The 20,883-nt window shown below is 40.6% G+C and overlaps 1 long non-coding RNA gene and 1 other non-coding gene across 2 annotated transcripts; both read left to right on the forward strand.

Moving 5' to 3' along the window:
* Positions 1 to 358: 358 nt before the first annotated feature.
* Positions 359 to 549, forward strand: LOC114587247 (U2 spliceosomal RNA). The gene has a single exon (XR_003704253.2). It is a non-coding gene; the product is annotated as a U2 spliceosomal RNA (small nuclear RNA).
* Positions 550 to 4,858: 4,309 nt separating this feature from the next.
* Positions 4,859 to 19,087, forward strand: LOC144325898 (uncharacterized). The gene is made up of 2 exons (XR_013391056.1): positions 4,859 to 5,480; positions 18,190 to 19,087. It is a non-coding gene; the product is annotated as an uncharacterized LOC144325898 (long non-coding RNA).
* Positions 19,088 to 20,883: the final 1,796 nt, after the last annotated feature.

Here is a 20,883-nt window from a genome sequence, read left to right on the forward strand (position 1 = left end):
ACAAGAAAGGGAAACATTTGCGACCTCTGCTGCCGCGTAGTGACTTAACAATAGCGGAAGCACTGATGGGGAAATGGGCGGGTTTATGCAGATTTAGCACCAATGGCCATCAAGCAACCGGGCAGAGGGCTGAGAAATTGGCAAGATAGACAAAATCCACTATTTTTGAGGTTAGGTTGTCGATCTAGAGGGTGCTGAGTTGGACAACAGAAGTAGAAATGTTGTCACAGTGTATTTGCGGAATTGGAAACGGTGCTGATTCCGAGGCGGCGGTGAGAGGTTTGCAGCACCCAGGTTCCCACCGACAGCTGAAATAGCATCGGGAAAGGAGACCCGCTTAATTTTTGTTTCCTTTGGTATCGCTTCTCGGCCTTTTGGCTAAGATCAAGTGTAGTATCTGTTCTTATCAGTTTAATATCTGATATGTCCTCTATTTGAGGACTATATATTAAATGGATTTTTGGAGCTGGGAGATGGAATAGGGGCTTGCTCCGTCCACTCCATGCATCGACCTGGTATTGCAGTACCTCCAGGAACGGTGCACCTCCCTCTGGGGGGAATATTATTGGTGCAAAAAATAGATTGAAATTTTTTGCTTGTTTTTGGTCGTCAGAGCTCTGTGCATTCTGTTGGGAGAATTTGCTTGCAAAAATGTGCACGATACTCAAAGACTGCGTACAAAATATCCTGCATCAGCCTGGGATTGGAGTATCTCTGCAGGAGAATATTGTTGCTTCGAAAACACATAAACGTGATTGTAATCTCTCTGCAATATTGTTACAATATCGCTAATAACAAGGCCAGTGGATGTGATGATATTCCAGCTGAACTATTTAAAATTTTAAAAGATGATGCTGTTAAGGTGCTACACTCAATATGCCAGCAGATTTGGAAAACTCAGCAGTGGCCAGAGGACTGGAGAAGATCAGTCTACATCCCAATACCAAAGAAGGGAAGTGCCAAAGAATGCTCCAACTACCGCACAATTGCACTCATTTCACACGCTAGCAAGGTTATGCTTAAAATTCTACAAGGCAGTCTCAAGAAGTATGTGGACCGAGAACTCCCAGAAGTGCAAGCTGGATTTAGAAGAGGCAGAGGAACCAAAGACCAAATTGCAAACATGCGCTGGATTATGGAGAAAGCTAGAGAGTTCCAGAAAGACATCTACTTCTGCTTCATTGACTATGCAAAAGCCTTTGACTGTGTCGACCACAGCAAACTATGGCAAGTTCTTAAAGAAATGGGAGTGCCTGATCACCTCGTCTGTCTCCTGAGAAATCTCTATGTGGGACAAGAAGCTACAGTTAGAACTGGATATGGAACAACTGATTGGTTCAAAATTGGGAAAGGAGTACGACAAGGCTGTATATTGTCCCCCTGCTTATTTAACTTATATGCAGAATTCATCATGCGAAAGGCTGGGCTGGATGAATCCCAAGCCGGAATTAAGATCGCCGGAAGAAATATCAACAACCTCAGATATGCAGATGACACAACCTTGATAGCAGAAAGTGAGGAGGAATTAAAGAACCTTTTAATGAGGGTGAAAGAGGAGAGTGCAAAATATGGTCTGAAGCTCAACATCAAAAAAACGAAGATCATGGCCACTGGTCCCATCACCTCCTGGCAAATAGAAGGGGAAGAAATGGAGGCAGTGAGAGATTTTATTTTCTTGGGCTCCATGATCACTGCAGATGGTGACAGCAGTCACGAAATTAAAAGACGCCTGCTCCTTGGGAGAAAGGCGATGGCACATCTAGACAACATCTTAAAAAGTAGAGACATCACCTTACCAACAAAGGTCCGTATAGTTAAAGCCATGGTTTTCCCAGTAGTGATGTATGGAAGTGAGAGCTGGACCATAAAGAAGGCTGATCGCCAAAGAATTGATGCTTTTGAATTATGGTGCTGGAGGAGACTCTTGAGAGTCCCATGGACTGCAAGAAGATCAAACGCATCCATTCTTAAGGAAATCAGACCTGAGTGCTCACTGGAAGGACAGATCGTGAAGTTGAGGCTCCAATACTTTGGCCACCTCATGAGAAGAGAAGACTCCCTGGAAAAGACCCTGATGTTGGGAAAGATGGAGGGCACAAGGAGAAGGGGATGGCAGAGGACGAGATGGTAGGATAGTGTTCTTGAAGCTACAAACATGAGCCTGACCAAACTGCGGAAGGCGGTGGAAGACAGGAGTGCCTGGCGTGCTCTGGTCCATGGGGTCACGAAGAGTCGGACATGACTAAACGACTAAACAACACTCAAAGACTGCGTACAAAATATCCTGCATCAGCCTGGGATTGGAGTATCTCTGCGGGAGAGTATTGTTGCTTCGAAAAGCACATAAACGTGATTGTAATCTCTCTGCAATATTGTTACAAAGGTTGTGCGTCTCCCTCAATCTCTGCCGAGTGGTAGCAAAATTCCAGCGAGCTCCATGCACCCCTCCAGGTCGTGCTTCCTTTGGGAAATCAAGGCACAGGAGACCCTAGGGTCCTCCCCACCCCCAGCCCAGCTCACCTATACACTACAGACAAACCACACTGCTACGAAGCAAGCTCTGGGGCCTCCAATCTCTCGCAAACGCAATGCAAGAGAAGAAAATATCATTATCCCCATCTCTCTCACTCTCTCCCCTCTCTTTCCCCCCAGTTGCACAATGTCCATTACAATAGTGCCCTATACCGAATGTAAACGAACTGTGAAAAAGACTCTATGAAATGAATGTGGAGGCGCTATATGTACTTTTCCTTTTTTATTATTTGTTTACTTTGTAGCACAAGAAATCATTTAATAAAAATTAATTTGGAAACATATAGATGATTGTACATATATTTACATCTGGGTCTACTTTGGATACAGTTCACAGCCTTCATACTTCAGGAGAAGCCCATCCTTCACAGTAGCCCAGGCATCTCTGGGTCTCTCCCGCAGCCTTTGAGACATGTTTAGTGACAGCCTCCCAGGGGAGAGACTCCATCAGGCAAGGCCTCCTTCCACCTGCCTTGCTCTATCCTCTAGTCTCTGCTTCTCAATGTGTATTGTATTGTTTTATGTAATGTGACTTGCCGTTGTTTTATTGATTATAGTTTAGATATTATTTATTATAACTGTTGAGTGGATTTCTGTTTAATTTTTATATGTTGATGTTATTATTTTATATTTTCTAATGATTGTTGAATGTTACTTTTTTAATGTAGGTTGCCTATTTTAAAGCTACGTTTTATTCTCACACTTTCGTATTGCATTAGATTGTTATAAGATGTACCTTTTGTACCGATTGGCCGACTATGCCCAGGAGAAAGGCCTCTGGTTTCTTCAAGAAGGTATATTTAAATACCTTTTCCAGAAAGCCTTAATCCTTGGGCACGTCCACCAAAGGTGAAAGAATGTACCTTCAGTTTCTTTACATTTCCAACATTTATTATCGGGCAAATGATAGATTTTTGCAAGCTTGACTGGGGTCATGTACCACCTGTATATCATCTTCATAATATTCTCTCTTAGGGCATTGCATGCCGTAAACTTCATACCTGTGGTCCATAACTGTTCCCAGTCAGCAAACATAATATTGTGTCCAACATCTTGTGCCCATTTAATCATAACAGAAGATGTACCTTTTTTTGTTTCTTCAGCTTGTAAACTGCCTTGAGTATTGTAAGTTAGAAAGACGGTATACAAATTAAAAATGATGATGATGATGCCATTCCAACACTTCACACCTCAACTCACAACTCACTTCTTGTCCCCAGGTGTCTTCACAATCTTTAGCCTGATCTCATCGACTTGCTGGAGGAAACAGACAACGCAAGGCTGCGCTCAGTGGTTGGTTGGTGCTTGTCGGGGACTGGTAGGGTGGAAGGCAGGGAGCTCAACAGTAGGTGGCGCCAGAGCCAGTGACAAGCAGAGCCAAACAATTCTAGTTTTGCTCCCATCCTCCTCCTCCCTTCTGTGACAGGAGAACGAAGCTGATATAGGCAGGTGCTGTATCCTACACTAGTTGATTGTTAGAAAGACTGCAGGCAGAGACTGGCTGAGGTTAGTGGACCCCTGACTCCTTTGCCCAAATTATAGATCAGCCCCCAACCAAGTTTCAAATCTTTCTGGCAAAACCAGATAGATTTCCTATAGGCATTAAAGGTAAAGGTAAAGGGACCCCTGACCATTAGGTCCAGTCGTGGCCAACTCTGGGGTTGCGGCGCTCATCTCGCTTTATCGGCCGAGGGAGCCGGCGTACAGCTTCCGGGTCATGTGGCCAGCATGACTAAGCCCCTTCTGGCCAACCAGAGCAGCGCACGGAAACACTGTTTACCTTCCCGCCGGAGCGGTACCTATTTATCTACTTGCACTTTGACGTGCTTTCGAACTGCTAGGTTGGCAGGAGCTGGGACCGAACAACAGGCGCTCACCCCATCATGGGGATTCGAACCGCCGACCTTCTGATCGGCAAGTCCTAGGCTCTGTGGTTTAACCCACAGCATCACCCGCGTCCCTTTTTCCTACAGGCATTACATAAATTCCTTTTTGCGGCATTTCAGTGTTTTATGGGAAACATTTCTCCTGCAAACACGCCTTGGCTCACATGCTCAAACGTCGATGTCAGCATGAATGTTTGGTTTGCACAGCTGTGTTTTCACAGACTGATGTTGAAAGAACAGGAAGCTGTGACAGGAGAACTTTGGGGACTTTCCAGGCCCACAGTTGCGCAGCGGGCAAATGGGCAGCTTTGTGCAGATTGTGCACCAAAGGTCGTCGAGCAACCGGGTAGATGGCTGAGAAATTGGGAAGGTGGGAAGGATCCGCAATTCTGGAGAATAAACTGTGCGTCAAGAGGCTGCTTAGCTGGACAACAGAAGCAGAAACGCTGCCAGAGTGCAATTTGAGGAATTTGAAACGGTGCTCATTCCAAAGGGGCCGTGAACATTTTGCAGCATCCATGTGCTCTCCAACAGCTCAAATGCATCCAAATTCTGCGCCGGGAGAAGCAGATGTGAAAAGAATTATTATTATTATTTTTCTGAAGCAGCGCTACAGTGACCCTTGGTTGACACTTGGGGTTATTCCACGCGGACCATTTACAAGAACAGTGACGTCTGAAAACCGAAAACTCAAAGCGGAAGCTGTGTTTCCGGTGAGTCAGCGCAGGCGGTGCTCAATAGAAAAGCCCCTTTTACAGTGAAAACTGAAGGATTTCCTCAACGGAGACACAGACAGTACAGTGGTACCTCGGGTTAAGAACTTAATTCGTTCTGGGGGTCCATTCTTAACCTGAAACTATTCTTAACCTGAAGCACCACTTTAGCTAATGGGGCCTCCTGCCTCCACCACGCCGCTGCTGCGCGATTTCTGTTCTTATCCTGAAGCACAGTTCTTAACCCGAGGTACTATTTCTGGATTAGCGGAGTCTGTAACCTGAAGCATCAGTAACCTGAAGCGTCTGTAACCCGAAGTACCACTGTATTGTTCCTTCCTTCGTTTTGGTAAGCAGCTCTTCTACTTGTCTCTGATACATCTTCTTTTCCCTGAACTGTTATTGTTTTATGTTGCTCTGACCTTCTCTCTTATTATAATAATATCTGATACAGCACATAATGGGAGGCCAGCAGAACCTTGCAATGGGAAGTTGGAGGGTGCCTGGCTGCTAGGAACAAGGGGAGGCAAGGTTTCCCTCCCGGATGCCAGCACCCCAACCCTCCCTCACCCCACACCCCCACCCCACCCTCTCACCCCAACCCTCACCCTAGCCCTAAACTTAGCCCTAGCTCTAACTTTAAGCATAAACCTTGTTGTTTAGTTGTGTCTGACTCTTCGTGACCCCATGGACCAGAGCACGCCAGGCACTCCTGTCTTCCACTGCCTCCCGCAGATTGGTCAGACTCATGTTTGTAGCTTCGAGAACACTGTCCAACCATCTCCTCCTCTGATGTCCCCTTCTCCTTGTGCCCTCCATCTTTCCCAACATCAGGGTCTTGTCCAGAGTGTCTTCTCTTTTCATGAGGTGGCCAAAGTACTGGAGCCTCAGCTTCACGATCTGTCCTTCCAGTGAGCACTCAGGGCTGATTTCCTTCAGAATGGAGAAGTTTGATCTTCTTGCAGTCCACGGGACTCTCAAGAGCCTCTAACCCATTGGCGGAGGAAGGGGGTGCTGGGGGCCCACCCCACACCGCGCCGGGTGCCATCCCTGAGCGGCGGTGCCAGTCGGTGCGCCGCCCGCCCGCGACTCGGACTCCCTCGCTTGCCGCGACCCGTCGGGGGAAAGGGGACGGGAGCTGCTGCGCTGCTTTGCCGGTTCCTTCCTCTCCCCTTCCCGCTCGCCTGCCTCCTTCCCGTCCTCTCCCCTGCCTGCCTGCCTGCCTCCTCCAGCCGGAGCGCAGCGCAGCCGCTTCCCCTGGCGGCCGGCAGGAGGCGCGGGAGTCCAGGGCGCCGTTGCCCCGCGCTCCCGGCTGGAGGAGGCAGGCAGGCAGGCAGGCAGGGGAGAGCGAGGAAGAGGGATCGGTGGGTACGCGCGCGCGCGGCTATCCCGCGCCCGGGAGGGCACCCTTCGAGCCCCTCGGGAACGCGCCCGCCTTGGGCAGCGCGGGCATATGCTCCGCCAGTGCTCTAACCCTAAGCCTTACCCTAAACTTAGCCCTAGCCCCAGCCCTAACTTTAGACATAAACCTTGATCTAACTCTAAGCATTCCTCCTCCTCCTCCTCCTCCTCCTCCTCCTCCTCCTCCTCCTCCTCCTCCTCCTCCTCCTCCTCCTCCTCCTCTTCTTCTTCTTCTTCTTCTTCTTCTTCTTCTTCTTTGGTTATCACTCGTAGTGGTTGTGGGGAGTTTCCCTTCGACAAAGTGTAGAATCATGTCAATGAAAATAATGAATAGAGTTGGGGCAATAACACAACCCTGTTTCACACCTGGTCTCACTGGGAATGGTTAACTTTGAGAGCCATTGTTATCTGCGATTGTTGCTGTCATCTGATCATGGAGGAGCCGAATGATGTTCAGAAATTTACCTGGGCAGCCAATTTTCAGAAGGACAGTCCACAGGCAGTGGCGTAGCGTGGGGGGTGCAGGGGGGGCCGGCCGCACCGGGCGCAACATCTGGGGTTAGGGCAAATCCATGGGTTAGGGGGCACAAATCCACAGGTTAGGGGGCGCAAATTACTTGCCTTGCCCCGGGTGCTGACAACCCACGCTACGCCACTGTCCACAGGGCATTATGATTTACAGTGTCAAAAGCCTTAGGTCAATAAATGCTATATACAGGGGTTGGTTTTGCTCTCTGCACCACTGTTGAGCGGTGAAAATCACGTCCCCTGTCCCCCGAGAAGGTCGAAAACCATTTTGGGATTCAGGGAGGGACACCTCAGATATTGTTAAGAGACGGTTTGCTAAGATCCTTGAAAGAATTTTGCCGCCGCAGCTAATAGAGAGATGCCTCGATAGTTTCCACTGTCAGTTCTGTCACCTGTTTTAAAAAGATTGATAATTTTGGCATCCCTAAAGTTTGCTGGGATCTCTTCTCTCTCCCATATTTTTTTGATGAGCCTGTGAAGTTGTTGTGTAAGTTCAGTCCCACCCACTTTGAAGACTTTGGCAGGTATACCATCAGGTCTGCTGGCTTTGTTGTTTTTCATTTGGTTAATAGCTGTACACAGCTCTCCCAGATTTGGAGATACTGCAAGCTCATCTCTAACTTGTTTTTGTGGAATTTATGAGAGGACCTCAGCCGCTATGGGGGAGTTGCGGTTAAGGAGATGTTGGTAATGTTCTTTCCACCTCAGTGCAATAGCTTCTTTATCTATTGAGGTTGAATCCTGACAAGACAGAAGTACTGTTTTGGGGGGACAGGAGGTGGGCAGTTGTGGAGGACTCCTTGGTCCTGAATGGGGTAACTGTGCCCCTGAAGGACCAGGTGCACAGCCTGGGAGTCATTTTGGACTCACAGCTGTCCATGGAGGCACAGGTCAATTCTGTGTCCAGGGCAGCTGTTTACCAGCTCCACCTGGTACACAGGCTGAGACCCTACCTGCCCGCAGACTGTCTCACCAGAGTGGTGCATGCTCTGGTTATCTCCCACTTGGACTACTGCAATGCGCTCTACGTGGAGCTACCTTTGAAGGTGACCCAGAAACTACAACTAATCCAGAATGCGGCAGCTAGACTGGTGACTGGGAGTGGCCGCCGAGACCACATAACACTAGTCTTGAAAGACCTACATTGGCTCCCAGTATGTTTCCAAGCACAATTCAAAGTGTTGGTACTGACCTTTAAAGCTCTAAACGACATCGGTCCAGTATACCTGAAGGAGCATCTCTACCCCCATTATTCTGCCCAGACACTGAGGTCCAGCGCCGAGGGCCTTCTGGCAGTTCCCTCACTGCGAGAAGCCAAGTTACAGGGAACCAGGCAGAGGGTCTTCTCAGTAGTAGCAGCGTCCTGTGGAATGCCCTCCCACCAGATGTCGAAGAGAACAACTATCAGACTTTTAGAAGGCATCTGAAGGCAGCCCTGCTTAGGGAAGCTTTTAATGCTTGATGGACTGCTGTATTTTAATATTTTGTTAGAAGCCACTCAGAGTGGCTGGGGAAACCCAGCTAGATGGGCAGGGTATAAATGAATTATTATTATTATTATTATTATTATTATTATTATTATTATTATCACAGTGGTACCTTGGGTTCAGAACTTAATTCATTCCAGAGGTCTGTTCTTAACCTGAAACTGTTCTCAACGTGAGGTACCACTTTAGCTAATGAACCTCCTGCTGCCTCCGCAGCAAAGTTCTTAACCCGAGGTACTATTTCTGGGTTAGCGGAGTCTGTAACCTGAAGTGTCTGTAACCCGAGGTACCACTGTATTATCTTTTAGAAGTGTGGCACCGTCTGCTGAGCCTAGGGGGCATATGCCATGATTTATTGGCCCATAGATGGTCTTTGTGGCTTTAAAGAAACTCGGTCTATCATGAGTGTCAGCTAAATGCTGGATCTCTTGAACTTTTTTTTATCCACCAGGTGTTTTTTAGTTCTCTGATTCTTCTTTGAACCTCAGCCTTAGTGTTGGCATAGGGTTTTTTCTTAGTGGCACAGTTTCTGTCTCTTTGCCAGATCTGAAAGGCCTTCCTTTTCTTGTCAATCATGCATTCAATCCCTCCGTCTTTCTCATCAAAACAGTCCTGGTGTTTCTTGGTTTGGTATCCAATAGTTTGTTCACAGGCTGCAATAATGGATGTTTTTAGCTTGGTCCAGTGCTCCTTTATCAGGGAATTCTGAAGGCAGATGCTCCTTTAGGGTCATTTGGAAGCAATCCCACTTAATGGGATCTTGAAGGGCTTGTGTGTTCATTTTGCGCCTTGGTTTCCTTCCTTGAAGCCTGCGTTGAGGTATAATCTTGATAGCCATCATGGAGCGTGTTAGTCTGTGATCTGTCCAGCAGTCGTCATAGCTCTGGTAAGAAGCACGTCACGGCCATCTTTAGCACGGACATTAACATAGTCCAAGAGGTGCCAGTGGTTTGATCAAGGGTGCCTCCATGAAGTTTTTAATTTATTTTTCTGTCGAAAGAGTGTGTTGGTAATAACAAGGTTGTGCGCTGCACATATCAGTCAATAGTAAGATTCTGTTCTGATTGCTGTTGCCAATTCCTTCTTTCCCAATAGTCCCAGGCTATTAAATAGAATAGAATAAAAGAGAACAAAAGAGAACAAAATACAACAATATAGAAAAGAATAGAATAGAATAATTCAATAAACTAAAAGAGAATAGAACAGAATTTAAATTGAATTACATTAAATTAAATTAAATAGAATAATAGAATAAAATAAAATAGATTAAAATTAAATAGAATGGAATAAAAGAGAATAAAAAAATAGAACAGAACAGAATAGATTAAAATTAAATAGAATAGAACAGAATAATAGATTAAAATTAATAATAGAACAAAAGAGAACAAAATAGAATAGAACAGGATAGGGTAGGATAGTAGGATAGAATTAAACTGAATAGAATAACATAAAATATAATAGAATTAAAATAAAATAAAATTAAGTAATAGAATAGATTAAAATTATAATAGAATAAAATAGAACAAAATAGAATAGAATATAAAATAGAATAGACTAAAATTAAATAGAATAGAATAGATTAAAATCAAGCAGAATAGAACAAAATAGAAAAGAACAGAACAGAATAGAATAGAATAATTGAATAAACTAGAATAGAGTAGGATAGAATAGAGTAGGATAGAATAGAATAGAATAGAATAGAATTATATTAAATCAAATCAAATCAAATAATAGGATAGAATAGAATAGCTTAAAATTAAATAGAATAGAATAAAAGAGAATAGTACAAATTAGAATAGAATTAAATTAGATTAGATTAAATAATAGAATAGAATAAAATTATAGTAGAATAAAAGAGAATAAAAGAATAGGATAGGCTAAAATAGGATAAAATAGAATAGAATAGATTAAAATTAAATACAATAGAAGAGAAGAGAATAAAATATAACAAAATAGATTAGGAATAGAATAGAATAAGATAAGATAAAATAGAATAGATTAAAATTAAATAGAATAGAGTAACATAAAATAGAATGGAATAGAATAGAATTAAATTAAATTAAATTAAATAGAATAATAGAATAAAGTAAAATAAAACAGATTAAAATTAGAATAAAATAAAAGAGAATAGGATAGGATAGGATAGGATAGGATAGAATAGATTAAAATTAAATAGAATAGAATAAAAGAGATAAGAATAACATAGAATAGAATTAAATTAAATTAAATTAAATAATAATAGAATAGGATAGGATAGGATAGGATAGAATTGAATAGAATAGAATAGGATAAAATAGAATAGAATATAATATGATAGAATAGAATAGAACAGAATAGATTAAAATTAAATAGAATAGAAAAAAGAACAAAATAGAACAAAAGAAAAGAAAAGAAAAGAAGAGAATAAAATAGAACCAAATAGACTAGAATAGAATACAATAGAATAGATTAAAATTGAATAGAATAGAATAAAAGAGAACAAAATAAAATAGATTAAAATAGAATAGAGTAGAATAATTAACAGAATAGAATAGAATAGAACTGAATAGAATAGATTAAAATTAAATAGAATAAAAGAGAGCAAAATAGAATAGAATAGATTAAAATAGAATAGAATAGAGTAGAATAGAACAAAATGGAATAAAATAGAACCAAATAGAATACAATACAATAGAATAGGGATGGGATGCGATAGGATAGGATAGGATAGGATAGGATAGGATAGGATAGGATAGGATAAAAGAGAATAAAATAACATAAAATGGAATGGAATAGAATTAAATTAAATTAAATTAAATTAAATTAAATAATAGAATTGAATTGAATAGATTAAAATTAAATAGAAGAGAAGAGAACAAAATAGAAGAGAAGAGAATGAAATAGAACCAAATAGAATAGAATAAAACAGAATAGAACAGATTAAAATTAAATAGAAGAGAAGAGAAGAGAATAACATATATTAGAATGGAATGGAATAGAATAGAATAGAATTAAATTAAATTAAATTACCGGTAAATAATAGAATAGAACAGAACAGAACAGAACAGAACAGAACAGAATAGAATAGAATGAAATAGAATAGAATAGAATAAAAGTGAACAAAATAGAATAGAATAGATTAAAATTAGAATAGAATTTAATTTAAATTAAATAGACTAATAGAATAAAGTAAAATAAAACAGATTAAAATTAGAATAAAATAAAAGAGAATAGGATAGGATAGAATAGAATAGAATAGATTAAAATTAAATAGAATAGAATAAAATAAAAAATAGACTAGAATGGGATAGAATAAAATTGAATAGAATAGAATTAAATTAAATTAAAGAACAGAATAGAATAGAGTAGAATAGAATAGAATAGAATAGGATAAAATAGAATAGAACAGATTAAATTCAATAGAATAGTATAGAACAAAAGATAAAATAGAATAAAATAGAACCAAATAGAATAAAATAAAATATATTAAAATTGAATAGAATAGAATAAAAGAGAACAAAATAGAATAGAATAGAATAAAAGTTAACAAAATAGAATAAAATAGAACTGAATAGAAGAGAAGAGAACAAAATAGAATAGATTAAAATTAAATTGAATAGAATAGAACAAATGATAACAAAATAGAATAAAACAGAACCGAATAGAATTAGATAAAATAGAACAAAATAGAAGAGAAGAGAATAAAAGTGAACAAAATAATAGAATAGAACAGAACAGAATAGAATAGAATAGAATAGAATAGAATAGAATAGAATAGAATAGAATAGAATTACAGGTAAATTATAGAATAGAATAGAATAGAATAGAATAGAATGAAATAGAATGAAATAGAATAAAATATTATAATAAGGGATAGGATAGGATAAAATAGAATAGATTAAAATTTAATAGAATAGAATAGAATTTAGATTAAATAGAATAGAATAGAATAGAATTTAAATTAAATTAAATAGAATAATAGAATCAAGTAAAATATAACAGAATAAAATTAGAATAAAATAAAAGAGAATAGGATAGAATAGATTAAAATTAAATAGAATACAATAAAAGAGAAGAGAATAACATAAAATAGAATGGAATAGAATAGAATGAAATTAAATTAAATTATAGGATAGGATAAAATTGGATAGGAATAGAATAGAATAGAATTAAATTAAATTAAATTAAATTAAATTATAGGACAAAATAGAATTGAATAGAATTAAAATAAAGAACAGAACAGAATAGAGTAGAATTGAATAGATTAAAATTAAATAGAATAAAAGTGAACAAAATAGAATAAAATAGACTGAATAGAAGAGAACAAAATAGAATAGAATAAAAGTGAACAAATTAGAATAAAATAGACTGAATAGAAGAGAACAAAATAGAATAGAATAAAAGTGAACAAATTAGAATAAAATAGACTGAATAGAACAAAATAGAATAGAATAGAAGTGAACAAAATAGAATAAAATAGACTGAATAGAAGAGAACAAAATAGAATAAAATAGACTGAATAGAAGAGAACAAAATAGAATAAAATAGACTGAATAGAAGAGAACAAAATAGAATAGAACAAGCAGAACAGAAGAGAACAAAATAGAACAAAATAGAACAGAATCGATAATCAATAATCAATAATCGATAATAGAACAGAATAGACAAAAATTAAATAGAATAGAATAAAAGAGAACAAAATAGAAGAGAAGAGAATAAAATAGAATACAATAGACTGAATTGAAGAGAAAGAAATAGAATAGAATAAAAGTGAACAAAATAGAATAAAATAGACTGAATAGAACAAAATAGAATAGAATAGAATAGAAGTGAACAAAATAGAATAAAATAGGCTGAATAAAAGAGAACAAAATAGAATAAAATAGGCTGAATAAAAGAGAACAAAATAGAATAAAATAGACTGAATAGAAGAGAACAAAATAGAATAAAATAGACTGAATAGAAGAGAACAAAATAGAATAAAATAGACTGAATAGAAGAGAACAAAATAGAATAGAACAAGCAGAACAGAAGAGAACAAAATAGAACAGAATCGATAATCGATAATCGATAATAGAACAGAATAGATAAAAATTAAATAGAATAGAATAAAAGAGAACAAAATAGAATAGAATAGAATAGAAGTGAACAAAATAGAATAAAATAGGCTGAATAAAAGAGAACAAAATCGAATAGAATAGAAGTGAACAAAATACAATAAAATAGAATTAACTTAAATTAAATAATAGAATATAATAGAATTAATTAAAATTAATCAGAATACAATAAAAGAGAACCAAATAGAATGAAATACAACCAAATAGAATAGAATAAAAGAGAACAAAATATAATAGAATAGATTAAAAGAGAATAGAATAAAAGAGAACAAAACAGAATAAAATAGAGCCAAATAGAATAGAATAAAATTAAATAGGAATGGAATAGAATGGAATGCAATGGAATAGAATAAATACATTATTCTATGGAACAGGTCATTTTAGTTTATTTTTTGGAGGGCGGCAGAGGAATTGGCACAGGAAGCCACAGAGATTAGAACCAGCACCTCCCCTTCTAAACAGCCAATCATCCATTCCCACCACCCTTCTGAGTAATACTCCGCCCCATCCTCTCACTATATATAGAAGGGTCCGGTGACTTCTGTTTCAGTGTATCTGAAGAAGTCTGCATGCACAAGAAAGCTCATACCACTAACAAACTTAGTTGGTGAAAACGGAAGGATTTTTTCAAAGGAGACCGGGTTTCTGGAGATTCAACCACGACCAGACTTGTTAGAACAACTGCCTTTAAAAATTGGAAACGGAAGGATTTCTTCAACGGGGTGGAAACTGAAGGATTTATTCAACGGAGACCGTAAATATTACAACAACCACATTTTTAAAGTGAAAACTGAACGATTTCTTCAACGGAGAGCGTAAATATTACAAAAACCACATAGTTAAAGTGAAAACTGAACGATTTCTTCAACGGAGACCGTAAATATTACAAAACTCACATAGTTAAAGTGAAAACTGAACGATTTCTTCAACAGAGACCATAAATATTACAACAACCACATTTTAAAGGGAAAACTGAACGATTTCTTCAACGGAGACAATAAATATTACAACAACCACATTTTTAAAGTGAAAACTGAACGATTTCTTCAACGGAGACCGTAGTCGATAGAAAAGCCGCGTTTACAGTGAAAACCGAAGAATTTAGTCGAGACGCAGACAGCAACACCATATTCTGCCTCCACCATTTTGGTCAGCGGCTCTTGTACTTGTTTCTGATCCATCCTCTTTGACCCACAATGTTATTGTTTTATGTTGTTCTGTTGTTCTCTCTTATTATACTATCTGATACACCACGTATTGGGATGCCTGCAGAACCTTGCAATGGGAAGTCGGAGGATGCCTTGCTGCTAGGAACAAGGGGTGGCAACGTCTCCCTTCCAGATGCCAGCACGCCAACCCCAACCCTCACACCAACCGCCATCCTAACCCTAAACTTAGTTCTAGACCTAGCCCAAGCCTTAGCCCAAGCCCGAGCCTTAACCCAAGCCTTAGCCCGAGCCTTAACCCAAGCCTTAGCCCAAGCCTTAGCCCAAGCCTTAGCCCAAGCCTTAGTCCAAGCCTTAACCCAAGCCTTAGTCCAAGCCTTAGCCCAAGCCTTAACCCAAGCCTTAGCCCAAGCCTTAGCCCAAGCCTTAGCCCAAGCCTTAGTCCAAGCCTTAGCCCAAGCCTTAACCCAAGCCTTAACCCAAGCCTTAGCCCAAGCCTTAGCCCAAGCCTTAGCCCAAGCCTTAACCCAAGCCTTAGCCCAAGCCTTAGCCCAAGCCTTAGTCCAAGCTTTAGCTCAAGCCTTAACCCAAGCCTTAACCCAAGCCTTAACCCAAGCCTTAGCCCAAGCCTTAGCCCAAGCCTTAGTCCAAGCTTTAGCCCAAGCCTTAACCCAAGCCTTAGCCCAAGCCTTAGCCCAAGCCTTAACCCAAGCCTTAGCCCAAGCCTTAACCCAAGCCTTAGCCCAAGCCTTAACCCAAGCCTTAACCCAAGCCTTAACCCAAGCCTTAGTCCAAGCCTTAGCCCAAGCCTTAACCCAAGCCTTAGCCCAAGCCTTAGCCCAAGCCTTAGTCCAAGCTTTAGCCCAAGCCTTAACCCAAGCCTTAACCCAAGCCTTAACCCAAGCCTTAGCCCAAGCCTTAGCCCAAGCCTTAGTCCAAGCTTTAGCCCAAGCCTTAGTCCAAGCTTTAGCCCAAGCCTTAGCCCAAGCCTTAACCCAAGCCTTAGCCCAAGCCTTAACCCAAGCCTTAACCCAACCCTTAACCCAAGCCTTAACCCAAGCCGTAACCCAAGCCTTAACCCAAGCCTTAGCCCAAGCCTTAACCCAAGCCTTAGCCCAAGCCTTAGCCCAAGCCTTAGCCCAAGCCTTAGCCCAAGCCTTAACCCAAGCTTTAGCTCAAGCCTTAACCCAAGCCTTAGCCCAAGCCTTAGTCCAAGCCTTAGCCCAAGCCTTAGCCCAAGCTTTAGCTCAAGCCTTAGCCCAAGCCCAAGCCCCAACACTAACCCTATCCCGAACCCTAACTCTACCCCCAACCCTAACCCTAACACTAACCCTTACGCCAACCCCCACTCTCACCCTAAACCCCACAATAACTCTAGATTTAGCTCTAGAACAAACTGTACTCCTCAGAATAAAGTTTATCTAACGCTATACCTAACCCTAAACCTAAACCTACACGCATTCTAAGGCAAGGAAATCCTAATGGCAGACTTCAGCATTCCCTTTGAGAACAGAAAAACAGCCCAAGGAAGCCAAGAAGATAAGCTCTGCAGGTTTTGGACGCAATTAAACAAGGAAATATAAGAAAATCACCAGGACCCCGTGGCCTAACAGCAGAATATTATAAAAATTAAAGGAGTTTGAAGGATTTAGAGAAAAGGTTGTAGACTGGTTACAATATTTTCAACTAAATAAAACTTTTAAAAGTGACAAAAAGAAAGGATTTAGTCATGAAGCATCAAGATTTCAAAGAGAGCTATGAGAAGACAATACTAAATTATTGTCAAAAATGTATACTCTGCCAAAGAAGACTGGCAGACCAAGTTAATGGACGATCCTGAAATGGCATAATCAACGCAGAAGCTCAGAAGTCAAGATGACAAGATATTTGAAGCAGAATGGAAAATGTTCATTATGTATTTACAAAAGTATTGTAAGCAGATTGAAACATTGGCAGGATTTTAAGAACTCTTGTAGTTTTAGAGATTGTATAAATAATTTAGGAAAAGAAATTTTGGAGTACTAATGATATGCAGCTGAAAATTGATGGGACCCAGGGAGGCTGTGGAGGGAAGTCCGGGCATCAGAGAATCCCATTTTACAGATTTGATATTGTTTTTGTGTAAATACTTTTTCTTTTTTGCTTTCGCTTTATCATTTATCTTATGTTTGTTGAAAACCAAATAAAAATATATTATAAAAAAAGACGGCCAGCTCTGCAAAAGTCCTTTGCCAGCAAATGCACTCAGGGAAAGAGGTTGAGTCCTGACTGTGATGTCCACAATGCCGATATGCTGCCCTTTCCACTATAGATGGCCATGTGCCCAACTGAGGAAGTGACTCCTGCTCCTGTTCTCAACTGTTCTTTGGCAATAAAGATACTTCTCTGCTAAGCATCCCTTTTTGGCCTGGCTTCTTCTCTGAAATAACCACACCCTAAGAAAGAGTGCTGAATATAATGCCAGGGGATTTCACGTCTGGAAACCAAGGCACCCCTTTGGTTTCAGATAGTACATGCGCAGGCAAGTCTAAGAAGCCTGGGCCGCCCATTTTCACAGCCCTCTAGCTGCTACAGTGGCTCTTTTACCAGAAGGAATGCATTTCACATTAACTCTGGAAGTGGAGACTCAATTGTGACCAAACTAAGCCTCCTAGAGCAAAATGTGTACATCAGGCTGAGTTGGGTCAGAATCAAGCCTACACTTCCAGAGTTAGTGCTAAATACGTGGCTTCTGGTAAATGAGCTGCCATAGCTGCTAGACGGTCGAGGAAATTGTGTCCCAGGCTTTTTAGACAAATATACCCGTGTACTGGGGTGCGGGTGGCACTGTGGTCTAAACCACAGAGCCTAGGACTTGCCGATCAGAAGGTTGGCGGTTCGAATCCAAAAGCACGTCAAAGTGCAAGTAGATAAATAGGTACCGCTCCGGCGGGAAGGTAAACGGCGTTTGCCAGATGTTCATCCCCCCCCAGCGCAGCTCCCCCCCCCCACTTGGGAGCTTGTGATGTGGGCAGATAGTATGCCGAACTCATGACCTTTCCACCCCCCACATCGGCCTGGGGTTGCAGGGTCTCCAGGAATGGCGCTGCTTTGTCCTCTGGGGGGAAATATTGCTGGCACCAAAAGACAGATGGAATAATAATAATAATAATAATAATAATAATAATAATAATAATAATAAATTTTATTTATATCCCGCCCTCCCCAGCCGAAGCCGGGCTCAGGGCGGCTAACAACAATAAAACAGTACAAAAGTACAGCATAAACAACACCTAAAGAAGCATAAAGAAGCACCTAAAACCGTTGGGAAGTCCCAGAAAACGTCCCTCCCCAACCACAGACCCGCTTAACTAAATGTGATCTTTTCTCTCTCCTTTCAGCATTGCAGGAACCTGGCGCTGCTCCCCTTCGTCTCGCAGGAGCCCTCGCACGGCCAAGGAGGCGGCAGGAATCCAGTTCAGTCCCCTTTCAGCTGAGTTTCTCAAATGCGCACCTTCCAAAACAATTCAAAACAGCTGCTGTTGAAAACTCGAAACGGAAGCTGGGTATCCGGTAAGTCAGCCACGACTGGATTCGTTAGAACAACAGCTTTTAAAAAGTGAAAACTGAAGGATTTCTTCAACGAAGACCGTACTCGATAGAAAAGCCGCGTTTACAGAGAAAACCGAAGGATTTATTCGAGATGCAGACAGTAACACTAGATTGTGCCTCCGTCATTTTGGTCAGCAGCTCTTGTACTTGTCTCTGATCCATCCTCTTTGACCCGCAATGTTATTGTTTTATGTTGCTCTGATGTTCTCTCTTATCATAATAATATCTTATACTGCACATAACGGGAGACCAGCAGAACCTTGCAAGGGGAGGTCGGAGGGTGCCTGGCTGCTAGGAACAAGGGGAGGCCAGGTCTCCCCCCCCCCAGATGCCAGCACCCCAACCCAAACCCCAAACCCCACCCTAAATTTAGCCCTAGCCCTAACTGAAATCCTAACTTTGAAGTTAAACTTGAATCTAACTCTAAACCTCAACCTTATTTTTTAAAAAAATATTATTAAACAATTTCAACATACCAAATTATCAATCCATTTAATCACATACATTATTTCTCTCCCATTTTTCCCCACCCCCCTTCAATCCCTCCCCCCCCCCCCGGACTTCCCTCAGCTCCTCTCTCTGATTTCTCCGCACATGTTATTCTCTACATGTTAAAAATTGTACATATCATTGGCTTATCTGTCATATCTTCTACTAATAAATTTGTGGATGTTTATTCAAAACCTGTCAAGGAGTCCAATTCATTTTGTTTTTTGTTTTTTAGTTTGTAAAAAGTTTCCATTCTTCCTTGAAGTAACAGTTGTCCTTATCATGAAGTTTGTACGTCAATTTAGCCAAATCTGCATAGCGCATCCATTTTTCTTGCCACTGGTCTTTCGTTGGGGTTTTCTCATTCTTCCATCCTTCAGCAAATCTCTATATCTAGACCAATTCCCCTTTTTGCCAAGCGGTTTGAGTAACAAAGCGTCAATTGGAGATAACCACCAGGGTGTTTTTTCTTCTATTAGATCCTTCTATCTCTCCCACACTCTCATTAGTGATCTCCTGCGTATATGATTGTAAAATCCTTTGTGCACTTCCCCTTTCCTATAGCGTAAGTATGCATGCCATCCAAATCTGGTATCGTGACCGTCCAAATCTAATGCTTCTTCCTTTTCCAGTTTTATCCAGTCCCTAATCCACACTAATCTAACTCTAACCGTAAACCTAGCCCTAAACCTACACGCATCCTAAGGCAAGGAAATCCTAATGGCAGACTTCAGCATTCCCTTTGAGAACAGAAAAACAGCCCAAGGAAGCCGAGAAGGTAAGCTCTGCAGGTTTGGGACGCAATTAAACAAGCAAAGATAGGAAAATCACCAGGACCCCGTGGCCTAACAGCAGAATATTATAAAAATTAAAGGAGTTTGAAGAAGTTAGAGAAAAGGTTACAGACTGGTTTCAATATTTTCAGCTAGATGAAACTTTTAAAAGTGACAAAATGAAAGGATTTAGTCATGAAGCATCAAGATTTCAAAGAGTGATAGGAGAAGATAATACTAAATTATTGTCAAAAATGTATAATCAGCTCTTGGAATGGGACACCAAAGAGGAACAGGCCAAATTTGTTATGATAAAATGGGCAAAAGATGTGGGACACAATATCAGCCTGCCGGGGCCCGGTCTGAAACTCAGGTGCAAGTGGGGGCACAGAAACAATCTCTCCCTCCCACAACCCCCTTACAAATGATAGACTGGAAAGGAATTGGAAGACAGATCTGAAATCTATAGCATGTACTTTATTGAAATAAAATTACATCAAAAGGATGTGCCGGTGGTACTTACTTAAATAAAATAAGATAAAATAAAATGAATAATAAAATAAAATAAATAATATGAATATAATAAAACGTTAGTTGATGAATTTATTGCTAAAAGCTTTAAGGCTGAAGGAAAACATGAAAAACAGCAGCTGTTGTTTTTAAAGGGCTTGTTTCACCCTTAAAACACACATTTACAATCTTCTAAAACAAGTTATGCATAATTCTATGAAACAGGTCATTTTAGTTTATTTTTTGGAGGGAGGCAGAGGAATTGGCACACGATGTCAGGCTTTGTAAAACAACAAGAACCCTCGGACCCTTGTCGGCATAAAAGAGTCCGCGAGAAAAGTCTCCTTGCAGAGTCCTTTCTGCTTTTCTTCTTCAAAGCCTTTCTGCAAAAGCCACTGACCAACTCTACACACATCCACACTACCAGCTCTCACTAACCAACCAACCAACCCAACACCAAACTAACATTTCTCACTCTGTATATACTACCCGGTTCAGGCGGCTTTTTAAGCATTAAAGAAAGAGCGGCCAACTTTTAGCCATGACACACGAAGCCACAGAAATTGAGACCAGCGCCTCCTCTTCTAAACTGCATTTCTTAGGTTTCCTGGTTTTCATGTAAATGCCAGAACAAGGAGTGTTTTCTGAAGCAGCGCTAGAGTGCCACCCAGTGGCCACTTGGGGTTATTCCACGCGGACCATTTACAAGAA

The sequence above is a fragment of the Podarcis muralis genome, chromosome 16 (assembly GCF_964188315.1).
Source record: "Podarcis muralis chromosome 16, rPodMur119.hap1.1, whole genome shotgun sequence".
NCBI lineage: Eukaryota > Metazoa > Chordata > Lepidosauria > Squamata > Lacertidae > Podarcis > Podarcis muralis.